At 41.1% G+C, this 20,500-nt stretch overlaps 1 pseudogene; it reads left to right on the plus strand.

Annotated features, from left to right (window-relative positions):
- Positions 1 to 20,500, plus strand: part of LOC119851126 — a 61,912-nt pseudogene that overhangs the window by 20,632 nt on the left and 20,780 nt on the right.

Below are 20,500 nucleotides of genomic sequence, written 5' to 3' on the forward strand. Positions count from 1 at the left end.
TTCTTTGTAATAGAGTCTCATTTCCCACTCAGTAATAGATATACATAGACCATTTTTATTAACAAAAAGTCTTCACAACATCCCGTGTTTATTTTAGGCTCTTCACCCAACGAAATAACAAACATAGCATACACCACAGGCCTCTCTGTCTCAAGTCTCAGATCTTCTGTATCTTCATAGGCTTTAGCATCAGCAACTAATAAGAAAAGGAAATCAATTCAAAGCAGAAAAGAATCTCCCTTCCCAGCTATCTGGTTCAGATTCCTTACTTGTGGGCTGCCTGTCTGGACTCTGAAAACCACCCACCCCCACCCCACTGCAACAGGTGATATGGTTCCTAGTCAGCAAATTTAGCAAGTCTCACCTGCTCAGAAATCCACTTGTTTAATCTATACTGGTTTTGAGTAAACCTCTGTAGTAGACTCAGGAAGAACAAGCCTAAGCTGGATCACAAGAGGTCCTTCTTTGAATTCTGAAGAGTCAGTGTAGTCAGATATTGGTAGCTCTGGTTATATGTGAATAATTTAAATCATTTTTGTGTTTCAAGGTTTTAGAGCCCACTGTTCTTGAGTAGACATAATTTCCCTCTGAGCAGAGCAAAGTCAGCATCTTTGTTCTTCTGGTGCATGCGTAACCAAGCCTGCAAATCACTGTAAGGCCATCCTGACCAGATAACCTTCCACTCCAGGAAAATCATACCAACATAAGAGAGGAGGAGGAAAAGATGGGTCAGGTGTGAGCTGCCCCTGGCAGACCTCCCAGCATCATCCCCTGGGTAAAAACAATACTGATCTCAGGGAGCTTCCTTTTGTTAAATAACAGCCCTGCCTATGTCTGGTGATCAGAGTCTCTTCTTTTTTCTCAACTGAGCTTCATCAATCGATTTCACATTAATATGTATTTATATTTTAAAGGGCAGAACAGAATCAATATGTTAATCTGTCAAGAACTCATGTGTTTGCCTGATGTTTGTCACAGGGCTGGAAAAGACATGGTTTTCACTGCTATTTGGTTGGACACACATTTGTAACATTCCCAGAAGCAAATAAGACATGTGAAAGGAGCAATGGTTACCTAGCTACTGTGGAAGACAAGTAGGAAAAATATTTTTTGTTCTACTTTTAAATTTCTGCTCATGATGGAAAAGGCTTTGAAGGTTCTAAATTTTAAAATACTCTAGAACTTTTCTAGTGTGGAGCCAAATACAAAGGATCTACACAGAAAAAACGAATTCCTATGTACCTTTGGGTTTTCTATAGGCTCTGTTGTGGTAGTATCCGAATGCTTCCCAGGTAAAATTAGATTTGCAGAGATGGTCCCTCATGGGCTAAATGGAGTCTTATGCTCTTCTCCATTTCCTGGTTCTAGGAAGGCTTTATTATTACTAATTTATTTATTTATTTGCTTCTTTTTTCCTTCCAGGTCTCATTCTGACTTTTGATGTTCTTTTTCTGATATTAACTATATCCTACAGATCTATTATGACCTCAATTGCAAAGAAGAGACACTTCTGGGATTAGATTTTAACTTTCTAGTTTATATTTTGATTTGGTTTATTGAGATGAATACAGTGGTTTAAATTTGGTTCTACCATTTTACCTGACCATGCTTTCATATTGCTTTCATGCATGCATCTGTTTCTGTGCATCTCCATACTTTTTTGGGTGCTTTATCATTTCAGAAATCCTTCCTGTACTCTTATCCAAGATTTTCAAACAACATTTTCCTACTTGTTTCCAGGTTCTCTTTCCTTTATCACTTCTCATTGCTTAATCCAAGCATATGTAAACTATGCTTCTTGGTCCAGATTTGGCTAGTGAGGAAACTGTAGTGCACACGTCTTTCAGTCTTCAAAACTGCCACTGTGAGACATGAGCCATCAGAAAGTGTGACAAATGACCAAAATGTGGAACACATTGCGTGTTGTACATTGTGTCATACTTGACAATTCTAATGTTTGAAATTAATAATTGATGGATTCTAATGACTTTTAATGGTTTATCATTTTATTTCATAACTGACAGATTGTAATAGTTATAAATCTTTCTTTAAACTATTAGTTTAAATCTCCTTGAAGTGAAAAATTTGAGCAAAAATTTCAGGGGAAAAATCTTTTTTAGTAATAGTTCCTTGTAACAGGGTCAGCACCTGCCTCTCGTGAGTGCCCCCTGGTGGTCGGGTGTGAGCCTGCTGTTTCTTAGTTCTTGGAATAGGGTGACACCCACCTTTCACAAGTAACCTCCCTCTCCCCAGCCAATGGTTTCTTTGGTGAGTCTTTAGTGACTCGGCCCCTTGGCCAAGTCATACACAGTCTGTAGGTGGAACAGCATGCACAAACGCCTTCCAGGGTATAGAGTATTTAGTTTCCATCACGGCTTCCTTCCTGGAGACACTGCCCTCTATACCAATTTAACAGGGCTCAACATGGTACCTTCCATTGATATGTCCTTCTCAGCAGCACACACGCACGCACATGCACAGCTTAGTTTTTAACTAGACCAACAGGATCCATCATGGTACCCTTGCTTGGTCTGGCTATGTTCTGGGCGCTGTACTTGCTTGGTCCCCTCAGCCATCCAGAAGGTCCTTCTTAACTCCCCTGGTGTTCAGCAGCTGTCCGTGGGCTCAGCCCTGTCCTAACTGAGCTGTCCGTGGGTCCTGCTGCTCTTCCAGCTGGCCATGAACCTGGTTCTCTCTCTTCCAGCTCCAGGCAGCAACTGACTGCTCTGTCTCTGCTGCTTCTTTTTATATGGCTTTCCTGGCTCCTGATTGGCTGTTCCCCTGTAGCCCTCTAGGCCACCTGGAGGACTTCTCCTCTTCTCTTTTCTGAGGCAAAGTGAGGCAGGGCTGCGAGGCCTCCAGGAGAGGACCTCTGGACATAGTCCACCCCAACATATTCCTTTATTAAAAATCAGAGGATACAGATTTGTGTGGTCTCTCTTAGCATAAGGCAGTGGTAGCCCCAAAATTTAAACAACAAAACAAAATGCAACATATAAGGAGCTAATAGACAGCAGCTCGACCAAGACCATACTAGTATCTGCCTCTGCCTTCTCCCTTCTAACTCTCAGACAAATGTATGATGTCTTATATTGTGCAGGAGGAAAAGGAATCATTCCAAATTATTAATAGGCCATAATTATCATGCTTTCTTTCTGGTGTCAGCTGCTGAATTTGTTCAAAGTATAAATTAATAGATTTAAACCAACCATTTTATCAACTTTTAACTCTTTTATCCAGTTTTCCATTTTGAATTATTTCATTTAAAAAAAAAGCCATGATTAAATCTGAGTATAACATTGATTTGAAACATTATTTTCCTTAACAGAAATGAACAAGCCTATTTGATTAGTCTGACTGGGCTAAGGCCTGAAAAATATTTCTGGATAGGGCTTTCAGATGTAGAGGAACAAGGGACTTTCAAGTGGACCGATGGTGAAGCAGTTCTGTTCACTCATTGGAATTCAGCAATGCCTGGTATGCACTGCAGTGCTGTGTGATATGTGCTGTCTGTGGTTTTAGGATGTGTTTAGACTGAATACTGAAAGGTGCATGAATTTCCACTCTCTGTCCCCTGGAAGATTAGACAGGATTCAACCATGGGCCCTCTTTTGTATTCCTGCAGGGGAGTAAGGGAGGAGTAAGGAGCACACTAGCCACATAAAGATTAGTGGGCTGCTAATCCCCATTTTGTGTAGTTGTGCAAGCTGGGGCTTTTACGGTCTAGAGACCAGGCTAAGCAGGGGCTGAAGGGGCTTCAACATTTTCAGAACTTTATCACAACATTAGTGGTTGACATAGTTCATCACACTCAGGAAAATTAGTGCTGGACATAAGTGGCCAAACAATTAGACCTATAGGGTGCTTAGGTGAGACACGAAGTAACGGCAAATATACAGATTACTAGACTAAAAATGGTCACACTAGGGTGGGAAAAAGGGACTATCAGTGTTCACCTTTTGTGAGTTTTCTCATCATTTGGCAGAGATGGGCTCATGGGATTTGTTAATGTACCTGTGCTACTGTTCTGGGTATTCCTATGACACATGGAACCAAGACCCTGATTCTTAAAAGTATGTAGGCATACTTACAAGTGCTGCAACATCAGTGTTGCAACACTTCACTGATTAGAAGCCTAAATCTTACTTTCAAAAGGGATTTAGGCACAGTTAATGGAATTTAGGCTCCTAAGTGCCTAAATCTGTTTTGACAATAAGACTTCACCTTCTAAGTGAGTTATGCATTTCAATGCTGAGCACAGCAATGCCTATATACCCTTAAAAATCTGGACTCAAGTGACTTTGCATCTGTGTTAGAATTTCCATCCTTTGGTTTATAAAATAGGAATGGAAACAGAAGTTTAATTTCTTTGAGAGCAGAGCCCCAAGTTCAGAGAAATATGTAATTTTCAATTAGGTTTTTAACATTTCTTTAATGAAGGAGGAAAGTCAGGCTGTGTTGCCATGGAAACTGGAATTGCAGCTGGATTATGGGATGTTCTTAGTTGTGAGAAGACAGCAACATTTCTCTGCAAACAGTGGGCTGAGGGTGTGACACGTCCTCCGATTCCATTAACAACTCTTGCCCCCACATGCCCTGAAGGCTGGGATTCAAGCAATTATATTAGCTTATGCTTCAAAGTAAGTATTAAACTTTTCTGCCTCATTCACTACACACTGTCCATCTCATGCACTGAGAGTTAAAATCTACTCTCAGTTGTTCCCTAACCTGCATTGTGTAGTGGAATGCACGCTTTTTAGAGATTCCATTTCGGAACACTATTGTCAACCCTAGTTATTGGAAAATTATGAGTCAAGGTTCCAAGTAATCATGATATTGGCTTAAAATCATGAGATTTAAAACAAATACATTGGGTTCTTTTTTATATTGTTTTCAAGCTTTTCCACTCAAGCATGAGGGCTTGAAACATACTTTTCTCTTTTTAAATGAAAGCTGAGATTCTCAGCTAATCAAATTCTGTGAGACTCACGATAAAATCATGAGGGTTGGCAACAGTGTTAAGATAATGTTTTCCATGAACAGACATAGGAACCTGACACGGTTCCAAGATTTTTGCACAAAGCACATAATGTATTCAATGTGATAGCAAACAAACCCAGTTTCACATTTGGCATCTGGTGGCACCTAGGCAAATAGAACAACAACATTTAAAAAGTGCTTTCCCTATTTACTTAAAAGATAAATGAGAAAATTCCCTACAAAGACTATATTAAGATAATATTTACAAGAAAGTAAAATAATTTACAGAAGGAAAAGTGAATCAGTGACTTCATAGTCAGAGCTTCCCAGAGGCATTCTTCCATCTCTGTCTCCCAAGCAGTCTTTATACTCTTCCCCTTGTATACCTGGGCAAGCACAAAGAGTAAACATAGATGAGGTTAAGCTCTTACTCTTCAGAGACTATGTAATTATGCTACATTGTGTCACACTGAAATTATTATTTATTTATTTGGATGACCATTTATCAGATCGGATACTTTCCTGCTGCTGAAACCTCTTCCCCTAGACTTAAACAACCTTAATTATGGACTCAGTCCTGCAAGCTGCTGAGCACTCTGGCCCTGACTCAGCAAACAAATTAAGTATGTGCTTGAGTCAGGGCCAGAGTGCTCAGCACCTTGCAGGACTGAGCCCTACATCCGCATCTCCTTCTCGCTCCCATTACTTTGGATATTACTCCATTCCTGATTTTTACCCCCTTTGGAGTTTTAGATATAACCACTTTATTTTTCTTCACCACTTTCAGTGGTCAGAGCTCCTATTAAGTTATACGTACTAGCTTTTTCCCGCTCTGTGTATTGTGATAGCTATGGGTCTTCCCAGTCCTCCCCTGTGCTTTTGCTCAAACAAAGTGAAACAATGGATGCTAAGAATTAGGCATTCTGTAATCCATATTCCAGGTGTTATTTTGGTTCTGGATATCCTTTTGATTTGGTTAGCTGGATTGTATGAAATCCCACTACTGAGAAAGTAGCTGGCCAGGGTGTTGTTTGATTTTATTACTTAGGGAGGGTATTATTATATAGTAGCTTATTGTGAAATATGTCCTCATTAGATTTTTGTGAGAGAAGGAAACCAAAAGAAATCATGATTTGAAGCAGAAAATTTTTGTAGAGAAATAGGAGGACACTTGATCACTATCAACAGAAAAGAAGTAAAGGATTTAATATGGCAGATGGTTCTGTGAGTATTTACGAAATATTTATTCTTTCACATTAATGGCATGTATAAGAAGAATAACAAAAAGCTCTCTTGAATTCATTCTCAAAAGGATTAATTTTAAGTAAAAAACTGTTCATTATATCTTTTATCGCTATCCCCCACTTATTTTTAATTACTATATTTAAAATAAACCACAGGAATTTGGGTGTAACAGGAGTCTCAGAATTCAGGAACTTGATGTGCAAATGTTTGTGTATGGGTTGGAGATTTCTAAAAGTTGTACAGAGTTCATTCATGATGATATATCAATTGTCCAAACAATTGAAAGGGATTTATGTCCTGACTATGTAAAGTTGGTGGTGGTTGTTGGGATGTTTTTGGTTTTTATTTTGTTTTATTTTACAGATGTAAATGCTAAAATTGGGCATCTAACTGCATGATTGCTCTCACAAATCAGGTAGTTAGACCTCTAACTGCTAGCATGTGCAGGTGCCCAAATGTGTCCACAAAAGTTGAGGTTGCAGTGAAATTTCCTTTAAAACCAGGCCACTTAAGTGTGGCTGTACTCTGAAAAGTAACTCTATACAAATTATACAAATTCTCAATATCTGGTGTTTCCCAGTGAACCTATATCAAAGGCTCTCATTGGCATATAAAAGATGGTGGTTTTGTTGTTTTTTTCTTGTTGTTTAAATTGCCAGGCAATGGTGTACTATAAACTTATTTTTCCAATAGATTTAAGAGTGATTTACAAGTGGCAAAGAGACTTTTTGCCACTTTGTCCACTTTAGTTTTATATATAATATATATGTGTAGGATGTATTTGTTTTTGAATGTGCTTTTTTCATTTTTGTTTTGCTTGGTCATCTGTCTACCAATAGATAGATTAGCAATTCAGATCTTGTCTATCCTTTTTTCCTGGAAGAATCTATGGCTTAATGTGGCTATAAGCTCTTTGGGTCAGGAACTCTTTCCTGTGATGTGTTTATACAAAACCGAGGACAAGGAGGCTTTGATCTGAATCTGGGATTGTATGTGCTACTGCACTAGAAATAATAATGAGTATCATGAAAGTGAAGCTTAAGCATTGAGAAAAAGATTTTTAGTTAGTTAAATTGTTTTACAATTCTTTATTTGTGTTTTAATTTTTGTTGAAATCTCTTAATCCAAACTCCTGACATACAGTTGAGAGAAAAGATCTCTGAGAAAAGCCAGCACCACCTCACCATTTTGATAGAGTGCTGAGATAGCTCCCTCTCACTTCTCTGGTCCTTCAAGTTGTTCTCTGTCAAACATAAGGATGACAAATATTTATATTCCTAGTGGACTTGATGATCTGCTGCAGTCAAGATCTAATTGGTGTGGTGGACAGGAAGAACCAGCAGGAACTGATTATGAGGCCACTTCTGGGTGGCTGCTAGTGGCTGTTCTAAACTCTACCAGTTGGTAATGGTTCACAAGGAATTGTCTATTAGCTCAGAATTGTCAGAGACCAGCATGCCTTGACCAAACCCCTCACATGGAAACTGTGACAGGTTTAGGGTAAGAGCTGGTTTTATGGAGAGATGGGGCTGTTTTTCTCCTATTAGAGTAGCACAAACAGAGTAGAATATGGGCCAATATGTCTATGATAGAAAACAAGGAGAAAACACTTTTCTGAGAGGAATACATCATACATCAAGAAGAAAGGCAAATTAATATAAACGCATTTTCTTCCTTTGCAGGTTCCTTTTTATGAGATAATTTTATAGAGATTTCAAATTTTTTGAACTGCTATAAGTTCTAAAATGTCTTTTGTACAAAGGGCGTATATAATTGTCCTATTATATACAATCACATATCTATATCATATAATGTATTTTAGGGACAAAGGATTTATCTTTCAGCATTTCTGGATGGGTTTGATTTACTTGAATTCTGATGAAGGATATACCTGGATTGATGGCTCTCCAGTGAGTATATTGGTTGTTAAATAATCATTGCCTTTCTGGCTTTTAGAATATCTTTTTTGTAATCTTTTCTGAGTCTTTTCTTACTCCCTTCCCATTCCCTCCTAAACTTTCATACCCAGTTCCATAGAAACACTTTCTCTGCCACTGCATTAAACAAGTACAATGGTTTAGTCTTCACTGAGGCTATGATGGAGGAAAAGAATCACTTCATATCTTCTGCCCCAGCCACACAACCATAAAACAGGAGCATATGCAATCTGAATCCCTTGATACATTCAAACTGGAAAATGTCTTCCATCACACATGCTCCAGAGCAGGGGCAGGCAAACTTTTTGGCCTGAGGGCCACATCGGGTTTCTGAAATTGTATGGAGGGACGTGCCCCTGCCCCCTATCCGACCCCTCCTGCTTCTCACCCCCTAATGGCCCCCGAGATTCCTGCCCCATCCAACCCCCCTTGTTCCCTGACGGCCCCCCAGGACCCTGCCCCCTCCTGCTCTCTGTCCCCTGACTGCCTCCAGACCTCCGCCCCGACTGCCCCCCACCACCCCATCCAACCCCTCCTCTCATTCCTGACTGCCCCCCCGGGATCCCTGTCCCATGCAACCACCCCTTGTCCCTGTCCCCTGACCACCCCCGGAACCCCCACCCCTGACTGCCCCCTGCTGCCCCATCTAACCACTCCTCTCATTCCTGACTGCCCCTCTCCCTGGGACCCTACTCCATCCACCCCTCCTGCTCCCTGTCCCCTGACTTCCCCCAGAACCCCTGCCCCTGACTGTCCCCTGCTGCCCCATCCAACCCTTCCTCTCCTTTCTGACTGCCCCCCTCCAGAACACCTGCCCCATTCAACCCCCCGTTCCCTGCCCTCTGACCACCCCGACCCCTATCCCCACCCCTGGCCCCGACCACCCCCCGAACACCCCTGCCCTCTATCCAACCCCTCCTTGCTCCCTGCCTCCTTACTGCGCTGCCTGGAGCACTGGTGGCTGGCGGCATGGCTGCACCAGGACAGGCAGCTGTGCCGTCTGGCTGGAGCCAGCCGCGCACCGCGCAGCACAGAGCACAGGGTCAGGCCAGGCTCTGCAGCTGTGCTGCCCCAGGAGCTCACAGCCCCACCGCTCAGAGCATTGCACTCATGGCACAGTGAATGGAGGCTCTGGGGGAGGGGGACACCAGGGGATGGGATGGGGGCTAGCGTCCCAGGCCAAGAGCTCAGGGGCTGGACAGGAGGGTCCCAGGGGCCGTAGTTTGCCCACCTCTGCTCTAGTGGCCTTCCCTGCTGCTTCATGTTATATGGGCATGGATATCAATCTGGAAGGAAGATGTGGGGGAAGGGAGCCTTGATGGTTAGTAGGCTGATACATGTGGGTCAAAGACAGTTATAATGTCTCACTAGGTCAGCATTACCCCTCAGAGCAATCTGCTTCCAACAGGGCCTATTCATGTCTGAGGCTGGACGACCAAAACTAGTTTGCAACCTCATGGAAGTGAGAATAGGCCCAGATCTCATCCTGGAGATGATAAACTGACTTTGACATAAGTAAAGTAGAGTGCTTCTATCGGGATGTACTACACTTCCTCTGATTTTACACCATTTTACAACCCCATCTTTGCAGCCCAGAGTCATAGCTCATAGACTCGTAGATATTAAGGTCAGAAGGAACCATTATGATCATCTAGTCTGACCTCCTGCACAATGCAGGCCACAGAATATCACCCACCCACTCCTGCAATAAACCTCTCACCTATGTCTGAGCTATTGAAGTCCTCAAATCATGGTTTAAAGACTTCAAGGTTCAGAGAATCCTCCAGCAAGTGACCCATGCCCCATGCTACAGAGGAATGCAAAAAAACCCCAGGGCCTCTTCCAATCTGCCCTGGAGGAAAATTCCTTCCCGACCCTAAATATGGTGATCAGCTGAACCCTGAGCATGTGGGCAAGACTCACCAGCCAGACACCCAGGAAAGAATTCTGTGTAGTAACTCAGATCCCACCCCCTCTAACATCCCATCACAGGACATTGGGCCTATTTACCATAAATAGTTAAAGATCAATTAATTGCCAAAATCATGTTATCCCATCATACCATCTCCTCCATAATCATATCAAGTTTAATCTTGAAGCCAGATAGGTCTTTTGCCCCCATTGCTTCCCTTGGAAGGCTATTCCAGAACTTCACTCCTCTGATTGTTAGAAACCTTTGTCTAATTTAAAGTCTAAACTTCCTGATGGCCAGTTTATATCCATTTGTTCTTGTGTCCACATTGGTACTGAGCTTAAATAATTCCTCTCCCTCTCCAGTATTTATCTCTCTGATATATTTATTGAGAGCAATCATGTCTCCCCTTAGCCTTCTTTTGGTTAGGCTAAACAAGCCAAGCTCTTTGAGTTGCCTTTCATAAGACAGGTTTTCTATTCCTCGGATCATCCTAATCGCCCTTCTCTATAGCTGTTCCAGTTTGAATTCATCCTTCTTAAACATGGGAGACCAGAACTGCACACAGTATTCCAGATGAGGTCTCACCAGTGCCTTGTATAACGGTATTAACACCTCCTTATCTCTGCTGGAAATACCTCTCCTGATGCATCCCAAGACCGCATTAGCTTTTTACACGGCCATATCACATTGGTGGCTTATAGTCATCCTGTCAATCAATACTCCAAGGTCCTTCTCCTCCTCCGTTACTTTTAATTGATGCATCCCTATCTTATAACTAAAATTCTTATTATTAATCCCTAAACGTTACACTTCTCACTATTAAATTCCATCCTATTACTATTACTCCAGTTTACAAAGTCATCCAGATCCTCCTGTATGATATCCTGGTCCTTCTCTGAATGAGCAATACCTCCCAGCTTTGTATCATCCGTAAACTTTATTAGCATACTCCTACTTTTTGTGCCGAGGTCAGTAATAAAAAGGTTAAATAAGATTGGTCCCAAAACCGATCCCTGAGGAACTCCACTGGTAACGTCCCTCCAGCCCGACAGTTCACCTTTCAGTGTGACCCGCTGTAGTCTCCCCTTTAACCAATTCCTTATCCACCTTTCAATTTTCATATTGATCCCCATCTTTTCCAATTTAACTAATAATTCCCCATGTGGCACCATATCAAATGCCTTACTGAAATCTAGGTAAATTAGATCCACTGTGTTTCCTTTGTCTAAAATATCTGTTACTTTCTCAAAGAAGGAGATCAGGTTGGTTTGGCATGATCTACCTTTTGTAAAACCATGTTGTATTTTGTCCCATTGACCCATTGATCTCAATGTCCTTAACTACTTTCTCTTTCAAAAATTTTTCCAAGACCTTGCATACTACAGATGTCAACTAACAGACCTGTAGTTACCCGGATCACATTTTTTTCCTTTCTTAAAAATAGGAACTATGTTAGCAATTCTCCAGTCATACGATACAACCCCTGAGTTTACAGATTCATTCAAAATTCTTGCTAAAGGGCTTGCAATTTCATGTGCCAATTCCTTTAATATTCTTGGATGAAGATTATCTGGGCCCCCCGATTTAGTCCCATTAAGCTGTTCAAGTTTCGCTTCTACCTCAGATATGGTAATATCTACCTCCATATCCTCATTCCCATTTGTCATGCTACCATTATCCCTAAGATCCTCTTTAGCCTTATTAAAGACTGAGGCAAAGTATTTGTTTAGATATTGGGCCATGCCTAGATTATCCTTAACCTCCATTCCATCCACAGTGTTTAACGGTCCCACTTCTTTCTTTGTTTTCTTCTTTAATTCCCTTTGCCAAGGTCCAACTCTACTTGACTTTTAGCCTGTCTCACTTTATCCTACCTATAGCTACCAACTACTTGATGAAGAAGACTAGATATAATTTCTTCAGCCCATCAGGGTTCCCCTTTTCAGCTATATCAGTGTGCGTATAGTATAAGGTGTTCATCTCCCTCTGTACAAGGGCTGAGCTTATTGGTTCCACAACACTTCTTGATCCTACTGGCCTCAGAAATGAAACACTTAGGAGGATCAACCCCTGAGGCTTTTTAACAGTGCAGTTCACAACTATTCTCTCTCATATAGAAGTAACTAGTAATAGAACTGTGTTTCCACCATAGGTAATTTATGAAAACTGGAATGAAGAAGAACCCAATAATGACAAAGGAATTGAACATTGTGGAATGTTTGAGGGAAGTCCAACAATGCAGTGGAATGACTTGTATTGTGAACACTTACTTAATTGGATTTGTGAAATAAAAAAAGGTAGGACTACTGCTCTATTTAATTAGAGAAATATAAACAAAGTACAGTCAGTTTGTTGGACTAACTAAATTTAAAAATAGGTGTGACACTAAGAATCACTCTTTGTTTGAAAGCATAGGAAGGGAACACAGTAGATAAAAAGCAAGGACATGAATTCTGATCTCTTAACTAAATACAGGGGTACAGAAGGTCAAAAAAAGTCCCTTGTATTTTACCTGTGGCCTTACCTCCCTATCCTATATATTCAAAAGGTTTGCAGTGCAAGGATGCCTATCTCTTTAAGAGGAACATAGAGTCCTGTGGCACCTTATAGACTAACAGACGTATTGGAGCATCAGCTTTCGTGGATGAATACCCACTTCGTTGGATGCGTGTCCTACAAAGTGGGTATTCACCCACAAAAGCTTATGCTCCAATACATCCGTTAGTCTATAAGGTGCCACCGGACTCTGCCACTTTTACAGATCCAGACTAACACGGCTACCCCTCTGATCTTTAAGAGAAGTATTTCTCTTTCTTATCTCCTCCCTTTATCTGGATCCATTTTGTCCAAAGGAGAGCTGGAAGGCAGGAGGTACAGAACTTTGATTTCCTTAAGCAAAAGTAGCTCTCTGTTTTATATTGTCTAAGAATATAATAAAAGTGAATGGACCAGTTGGTGTAAAAATCACTTGCTCTGACAAGGAGGAAAAAATAGAGGTTGATTTAGCTTACACCAACATTGTCCAAGGGGCAGGGCTCTCAGCAGTAGAAAATCCGCAAAAGATCATTGTGGCAACATGATTGACCCCAAGGCCCACTTTGTCAAGTGGCTACAAGTTGCCCCAGTGTCACCCACACTCTAGCAAAACCCAAAAGTGAGTGGTACCACGAGGTGCTGTTTCCCTGGAAATGCAGGGATTCAGAGAAATAAGGGATATAGGAATAAATGAGCAATATTGAAACAAATACTAAATAAAATAAATATCTAGCTTATTTTGACCCTCTGCCTAATTTCTCCCTCCCCCCCGGTTGTGGGTAGAATTTCTGCCCCCTCCCCTCAGTTGAGTATTTGAGTAGATAAGCAGAGGGCATGGGCACCAGAACCTGTCTGAAAGAGAAGAGAGGGGCTATGTCAGCCATGGTACAGGCTAGTTTGAAAGCACCTACGACCCATGTCCCTAAAATAAAAGGAAAGCTGGGAGCACACAAGAATCTGGCTGAGGGTGAGGTGAGAGATGGCATCAGCTGCCCATAGGCAATGAAACTTCTGAACCCTTGAGGTCCATCCTGACAAAAAGACTATTCTAAAACACCAGGAGATGTATTGGACTGTCACTTTAAAAACCATTTGTTATTTGGTTAATCAAAGTTAACTTTTTAGTAAATTTCTCATGACAACGATGTCATCAGAATATTGGCTTCTGTGCACCAACTGAGCAAGCATATCCTTTGCAACCCTTTTTAGCAGTCTGAATGCTATGTTTTGGATGGTACGTGTTCCTCAGTTCTCAACAAGGCTTGTCAGGAGGATTTGAGAAACTGTGGGCGGAAGCCCTGAGCAGTTCATCTTCATCTTGGAGGACCTTTCAGAAATAAAACAAAAAGAAGTAAATGTTGTTATGAACAAGTATTATTATTCTATCACTTTTGGATCACTGCAGAGAGAGGATAGCAGTTTTGTTATCAGTTCCTGGATTTTGTAATGTTTAACTCTTTTGTTTGGCCTTGGTTTGACCAAGGGACTGTCTTTTGTAAGATACAATATTGCTCATGCAGTGTCTTAACATACTGTTCCCTAAGGAAGGGATTGTAAAAGTTTATAAAGAAGTGTATTGATATTATATTTTGTACAATCACCATTATTATTTATACTGCAGCACTGCCTGGGGAACTGAAACATAAATATAGGGGGAGCCCATAAACAGCAGAGATGTTGGGACTCTGGGGCTCGGCACTCTCTTTTCACACAGTGCTGTTCTCAGTAACACAATGCTCTAAACCAATGTCAGTTGTAATTTGACAGCCAAATCCACCAGTATGCTTTATAGATTCATAGATTCATCGATACTAAGGTCAGAAGGGACAATTATGATCATCTAGTCCGACCTCCTGCACAACGCAGGCCACAGAATCTCACCCACCCACTCCTGCGAAAAACCTCTCACCTATGTCTGAGCTACTGAAGTCCTCAAATCGTGGTTTGAAGGCTTCAAGGAGCAGAGAATCCTTCAGCAAGTGACCCGTGCCTCATGCTACAGAGGAAGGCGAAAAACTTCCAGGGCCTCTTCCAATCTGCCCTGGAGGAAAATTCCTTCCCGACCCCAAATATGGTGATCAGCTAAACCCTGAGCATATGGGCAAGATTCACCAGCCAGATACTACAGAAAATTCTTTAGCTGTTTTGCACGGCTCTAGCAATGTGAAGTACATGTAAACTCATTGCAATTAATCAGTGGCTCTGGCTGTTTTGCACTGGCAAATCACCCTTGAAGTTAAAACAAAGAAAAAATTATTTTAGGTTGCTAGTGCATATCTTCAGCTCAATGGAAACACGCTCTTCGAGTTCTTTGGTTACTGTTCATGTACGAGATTCTGAGTAATTTTAAAAAATAAGACAAAAAATCCCAACTAGGTTAAGGTGGAGCTAAGGATAGAACTTTAGAGTAATTTAGAGAAACTAGATTTCAGGGATATTGTAATTGTGTTCAAACCAAGCATTACAAATCTAGAAAATTCAGAGTTCAGGTCACACTTAAAAGAAATCCAAATTGATAAGGTTGGAAAATGCACAATTAGGGCACCTAAACAACCTTAACTCTGCCCTGTAATGTCACCATGTGGGGAAAAATATGAAAAAAACCTAAAATAATTATAAATCACTTTTATCTTTATCAGGGACCATAAACAATACATAATCCTGTTTTGATTGTATGTCATCACTACAGGGCAAACTTGAGCTTATTTGACTGTTAGAACCCAAATTGAAGCAATAGTCTAAAGAAAGTCTGTTCCTCATTCATACTATTTCATAAAATCTTCCCCTCAAACAAAATCAGAGAAGGAAGGAAGAAAGGTAACAGCGAAAATAATGGTCTTTGCGCAAAACCCTCACAAGGCATACTGAAGAAAGAAGTATTTTCAAGGGGACAGACCTGGGACAAGGACAGGATGGTTTCTTCCTCATTGTCCACTTTCTAACAAGGGCATTATAACTCTTCTAACTGTGAGAATTTCTGTTAGAGCCAGGCTTTGAGGCTCTATGTAAATCTAGCACTTATAACCAGTGCTAGCTTGCACTGAGCCCCGGCACCTCTAGGCTTGGCAGTTCATAGTCCCAACACCTCTGGGCCTACTGCATCATCAGTTATGAATGTAAAAAAATTGCTTGAGCCCTGGCACCTCTTTCATTACAAATTAAGCACTGCTTACAACCTATCCTCCTGTGTCAGGCTTTGCATCACCGCCTTCCCACTCTGCCAGTGTTCCCACCTTATCTGCCTCCTTGTTACTTTCTCAAACAATCATCTCCATGACTTCTTCCACACTGTCCTCTCTGCTTGGTTTGACTTCCCTGAACTCATCTGCAAGGTGCCTACCCTCTCTCTCTTTTAGTTTCTCTTAAAAACCCACTTTTCTAACATGAACCAAACCAAGATAGCACGAGGAGGACACGGAGAATTACTTGTAATATTTATGAAAAATTGATGTCAAGCTTTGAATCCTTGTGTCTGGTTTGCACTGGTGTACATGATGGCATCACTGCTAACCCTGGCCTGAAATGGCTTGCTCTGACCGCTACCGTATCATAGAATGTTAATAAAGTAATTAGTTTCTGTCTAGGTAGGAACATTGAGGGTCTGAACCCATGGTTTTCGCCTAAGGCAATATATTTTAGAGCACATGTAAAAGTAGCATCCAGAGTGCATACTTATTAAAACCCAGTACTTTTTAAGGCCACGTGTGTTTTCTTCAGATGTAACTATTCAATGATATTATTCTAAATGATAAATATATTTTATGTTAGTCTTGCGAAGTTCATGTCAAAAACCTGTACAGTGCATCAGATAATGCTTGATTCCCTTTTTTTCCTGCAAGTCATTGTCATTAGCTACTGCACAAAATAAATTTCCTTGAATGAGCGTTTGAGACATAGCTCATGCTGATATTTTGTTTTACAGGCATACCATTAAAACCTGAACCAAGTACCAAGTTTGGTAAGTATTTGCCCTCTTGCCAGAAAAAAATATAACTGTAGGATGAGAACGTGTACAGTACAGATACAAATACCGAATATGTTGCTTTTTAATGTATCTTTCAGATTATAAAGTCACTGATGATGGATGGGTTATCTACGAAGACAAGCAATACTACTTCAGCACAGAAAATGTCCATATGGAGAAAGCTTGGGATATTTGCAAGAAGAAGTTTGCAGATCTTGCTGTCATTGACAGTGAAAGTGAAAGGAAATTTCTATGAAGATATGTAAGAACCAGAGATATTGATTCAAAAATATGTTCAATATAGTGACCAGAGGCACCTCACGCTCTGCTTCTGAAACTTTGGAGAGAATGCAGTGAGTCCCTTCAGACCTGTACCACATCTCAGCAAGAGTTAATTGTACAATAGTCCAGCATGGTTAATGCATTACATTTACATTTGTACTTAAATTAGCTTCTTAACAGCCAAATTGCAGTGCAAAATAATAATTTCCAAACTCTGCTGCTGTTCCACTTGTTAGATTCAAAAGTTCCAAATATAATGGGAGTTTGGACTGAGTCAGGCATGCAGGACAGGGCCTTAATGGCCTAATGAATCACCATTTGATATTGACGTGAGTGCTTCAGGCATGAGATGCAGCAAAGCAGTTGAGAAAATAAAGGCAATGATCCAGAGTAAAGCACAGGCCCACAATCTTATTTTAGGATTTTATTTACTTTTGATGGGTAGCGAGAAAGTATGTGAATGCTGAGGAGGTAGAGAGGGAGATACTTTCCCAGGCTGTATTATCTTGTCTGTCTGAGCTCTGCAGAGCTGAGGAGCAGAGAGATGATATGCATTCCTGTCCTGGTCTATACATTCCTTCCACTCTCACTCTTCCTGGCTTTGCTTCCTAGCCAGAGAATGGATCCTGGATCCAAAGAAGGGGAAAACAGCACTGCAAAGATGGCTGAGCCCCTTCTAGTTTTCTGCTCAATATAAAAGATAAATTGTTTTAAATTAATGTAATCTCTTCATGTTTTAGTTTTACACTAAAAACAGAATGAATTCATATTTCATTGACCTAACTGTCAGCTTTGATCAAAAATTTAGGTAAGTAAAGACGCAACTTTAAAGTGTGTAATGTGTAATGAATGACTGCTCTTTAGCACTGCTATATTTGAGTTTCTTAGGTATTCCATTTCCAGGATTGCTAACTCTGTTGCAAAAATTTACTCTAGACTTAGTTTCAGCAGAAAAGTCTGTGTGAAAATGGTTTTCCAGTGTTTATATAAACAAATTTTTTTCTTTTTCAATTCCTGAATTTTGGGGGGAAATGTGAGCAAGTCAAGTCCATGTGTTAAAGTTCATCAGTTTGTTTGTTTTGTTTGTATTATATAAAGTTGTTCCTCCAAAAGATGCCACGCTTTGCAGATTCTCATTCTTGGGGTTTGTGCCCCTTGCTATGGACATATTTAGTGTGAGAAGTGTGGTTTTCTTTGTTCCAAAAAGGACAATCATATTGTCTACATGTATTCTTCATTTCATCGTCCTCTCCCATCAGTTCAGCAGGAAACAAGGACAGTCTGCAGCATGGGACCAGACACCTCTCTGAGGATCACCAGTGAGCCACAGTTTGAGAATTACTGTTTTAGAAGCGTGCTTGGAAAGGGTTTTCTGGAGCAGATGGGAGGGGAGGAGATGCATTGTCAATGCCAGCTCCCTCGCTCTCACTGGAGCATTAAGAGGAGGGGAGGTCAAATGAGCTGCTAGAAATAAGTTCATTTTTCCACACCAGCATGCCAAGTAGAAAGATAGCAAACGAAGACCAAATGTGCAGTGACATGCTCCCACACCAGCACTAAAATATTGAGGGAACAAAGGTATGACAGGCACACTGGTGAGAGCTTGAAGTTTCAGGCTTTCTCAGCTTTTGGGGAAGGCCTGACTTTTACTATATATGTGGCTGTACTAGTAAAATGGAGCAAAACGTTGTGACCTATAGGTGATACGATGATACAAACAATAAATAGTAGTAGTAATAATAATAATAATGAATAAAGACTATGTCTGCTACTTGATGCGCAGAGCTTTCACCACGTAACTCCCACTATTGCGAATGGTATTTCTCTTAAATTTTTTTGCCAAATGATTCCTGTAATGCTAAAACAATTATAAGGCTAGATATATAGTAGCTACTGTCATACTGTTTCTTTTAGCTGGCTGGATGGAACCCCAGTGAACTATGTAGCCTGGGCCCCAAATGAACCCAACTTTGCAAATAATGATGAAAACTGTGTGGTCATGAACAAAGATTTTGGTGAGTAATGTGACAATATTTTTCAATAAATGTTAAGGAATGAGTTGTGATGGGGGTGGGGTGGAGTTGTTGCTCGGTACACCTCCAAAGAAATCTCAATTCTGTTTAACTGACAATGTTGGAGGCTATTTCTGAGGGTGATACTACAAATGTCTATCTCCGAAAGTGATTTTCTCTATTTAACTTATTTCCAGGATTTTGGAATGACATAAACTGTGGTATTAAAAATGCCTTTATCTGTGAAAGGCACAACGGTTCTACTCACTCAGAATTTGCTCCAACAGCACCTTCTCCTCTGGGAGGATGTCCTAAAACCTGGCTTTTGTTTAATAATAAGGTACAGTAACAAACATCTACAGTATTTTTCAGGGAAATTAAATATGAAACAAATGAATTATTATTTTATCTTATATATCATTCTATACAGAAAGCTGCATTATAACTGGATGGCTGGGCTGTTTTGGTGATGTCATACTCATATTTAAATCTCTAACAAATTAATTTGGGCACTTTAAGTGCCCTTAACAGAGGAGTGATTTTTGTATCTGTTAGTAGGCCTAAACCAAAGTTATTCTATACAAATGCACAAAGCCTTGGAAACAAGCAGGGAGAACTGGAGGTCCTGGTGATGTCAAGGAATTATGACGTGATTGGAATAACAGAGACTTGGTGGGATAACTCACATGACTGGAGTACAGTCATGGATGGTTATAAACTGTTCAGGAAGGACAGGCAGGGCAGAAAAGGTGGGGGAGTAGCACTGTATGTAAGGGAGCAGTATGACTGCTCAGAGCTCCGGTACGAAACTGTGGAAAAACCTGAGTGTCTCTGGATTAAGTTTAGAAGTGTGTGCAACAAGAGTGATGTCATGGTGGGAGTCTGCTATAGACCACCGGACCAGGGGGATGAGGTGGATGAGGCTTTCTTCCGGCAACTCACGGAAGCTACTAGATCGCATGCCCTGATTCTCATGGGTGACTTTAATTTTCCTGATATCTGCTGGGAGAGCAATACAGCGGTGCATAGACAATCCAGGAAGTTTTTGGAAAGCGTAGGGGACAATTTCCTGGTGCAAGTGCTAGGGGAGCCAACTAGGGGGAGCGCTTTTCTTGACCTGCTGCTCACAAACCGGGTAGAATTAGTGGGGGAAGCAAAAGTGGATGGGAATCTGGGAGGCAGTGACCATGAGTTGGTTGAGTTCAGGATCCTGACGCAGGGAAGAAAGGTAAGCAGCAGGATACGGACCCTGGACTTCAGGAAAGCAGACTTTGACTCCCTCAGGGAACAGATGGCCAGGATCCCCTGGGGGACTAACATGAAAGGGAAGGGAGTCCAGGAGAGCTGGCTGTATTTCAAGGAATCCCTGTTGAGGTTACAGGGACAAACCATCCCGATGAGTCGAAAGAATAGTAAATATGGCAGGCGACCAGCTTGGCTTAATGGTGAAATCCTAGCGGATCTTAAACATAAAAAAGAAGCTTACAAGAAGTGGAAGGTTGGACATATGACCAGGGAAGAGTATAAAAATATTGCTCGGGCATGTAGGAAAGATATCAGGAGGGCCAAATCGCACCTGGAGCTGCAGCTAGCAAGAGATGTCAAGAGTAACAAGAAGGGTTTCTTCAGG

Source organism: Dermochelys coriacea, chromosome 2, assembly GCF_009764565.3.
Source record: "Dermochelys coriacea isolate rDerCor1 chromosome 2, rDerCor1.pri.v4, whole genome shotgun sequence".
Lineage (NCBI taxonomy): Eukaryota > Metazoa > Chordata > Testudines > Dermochelyidae > Dermochelys > Dermochelys coriacea.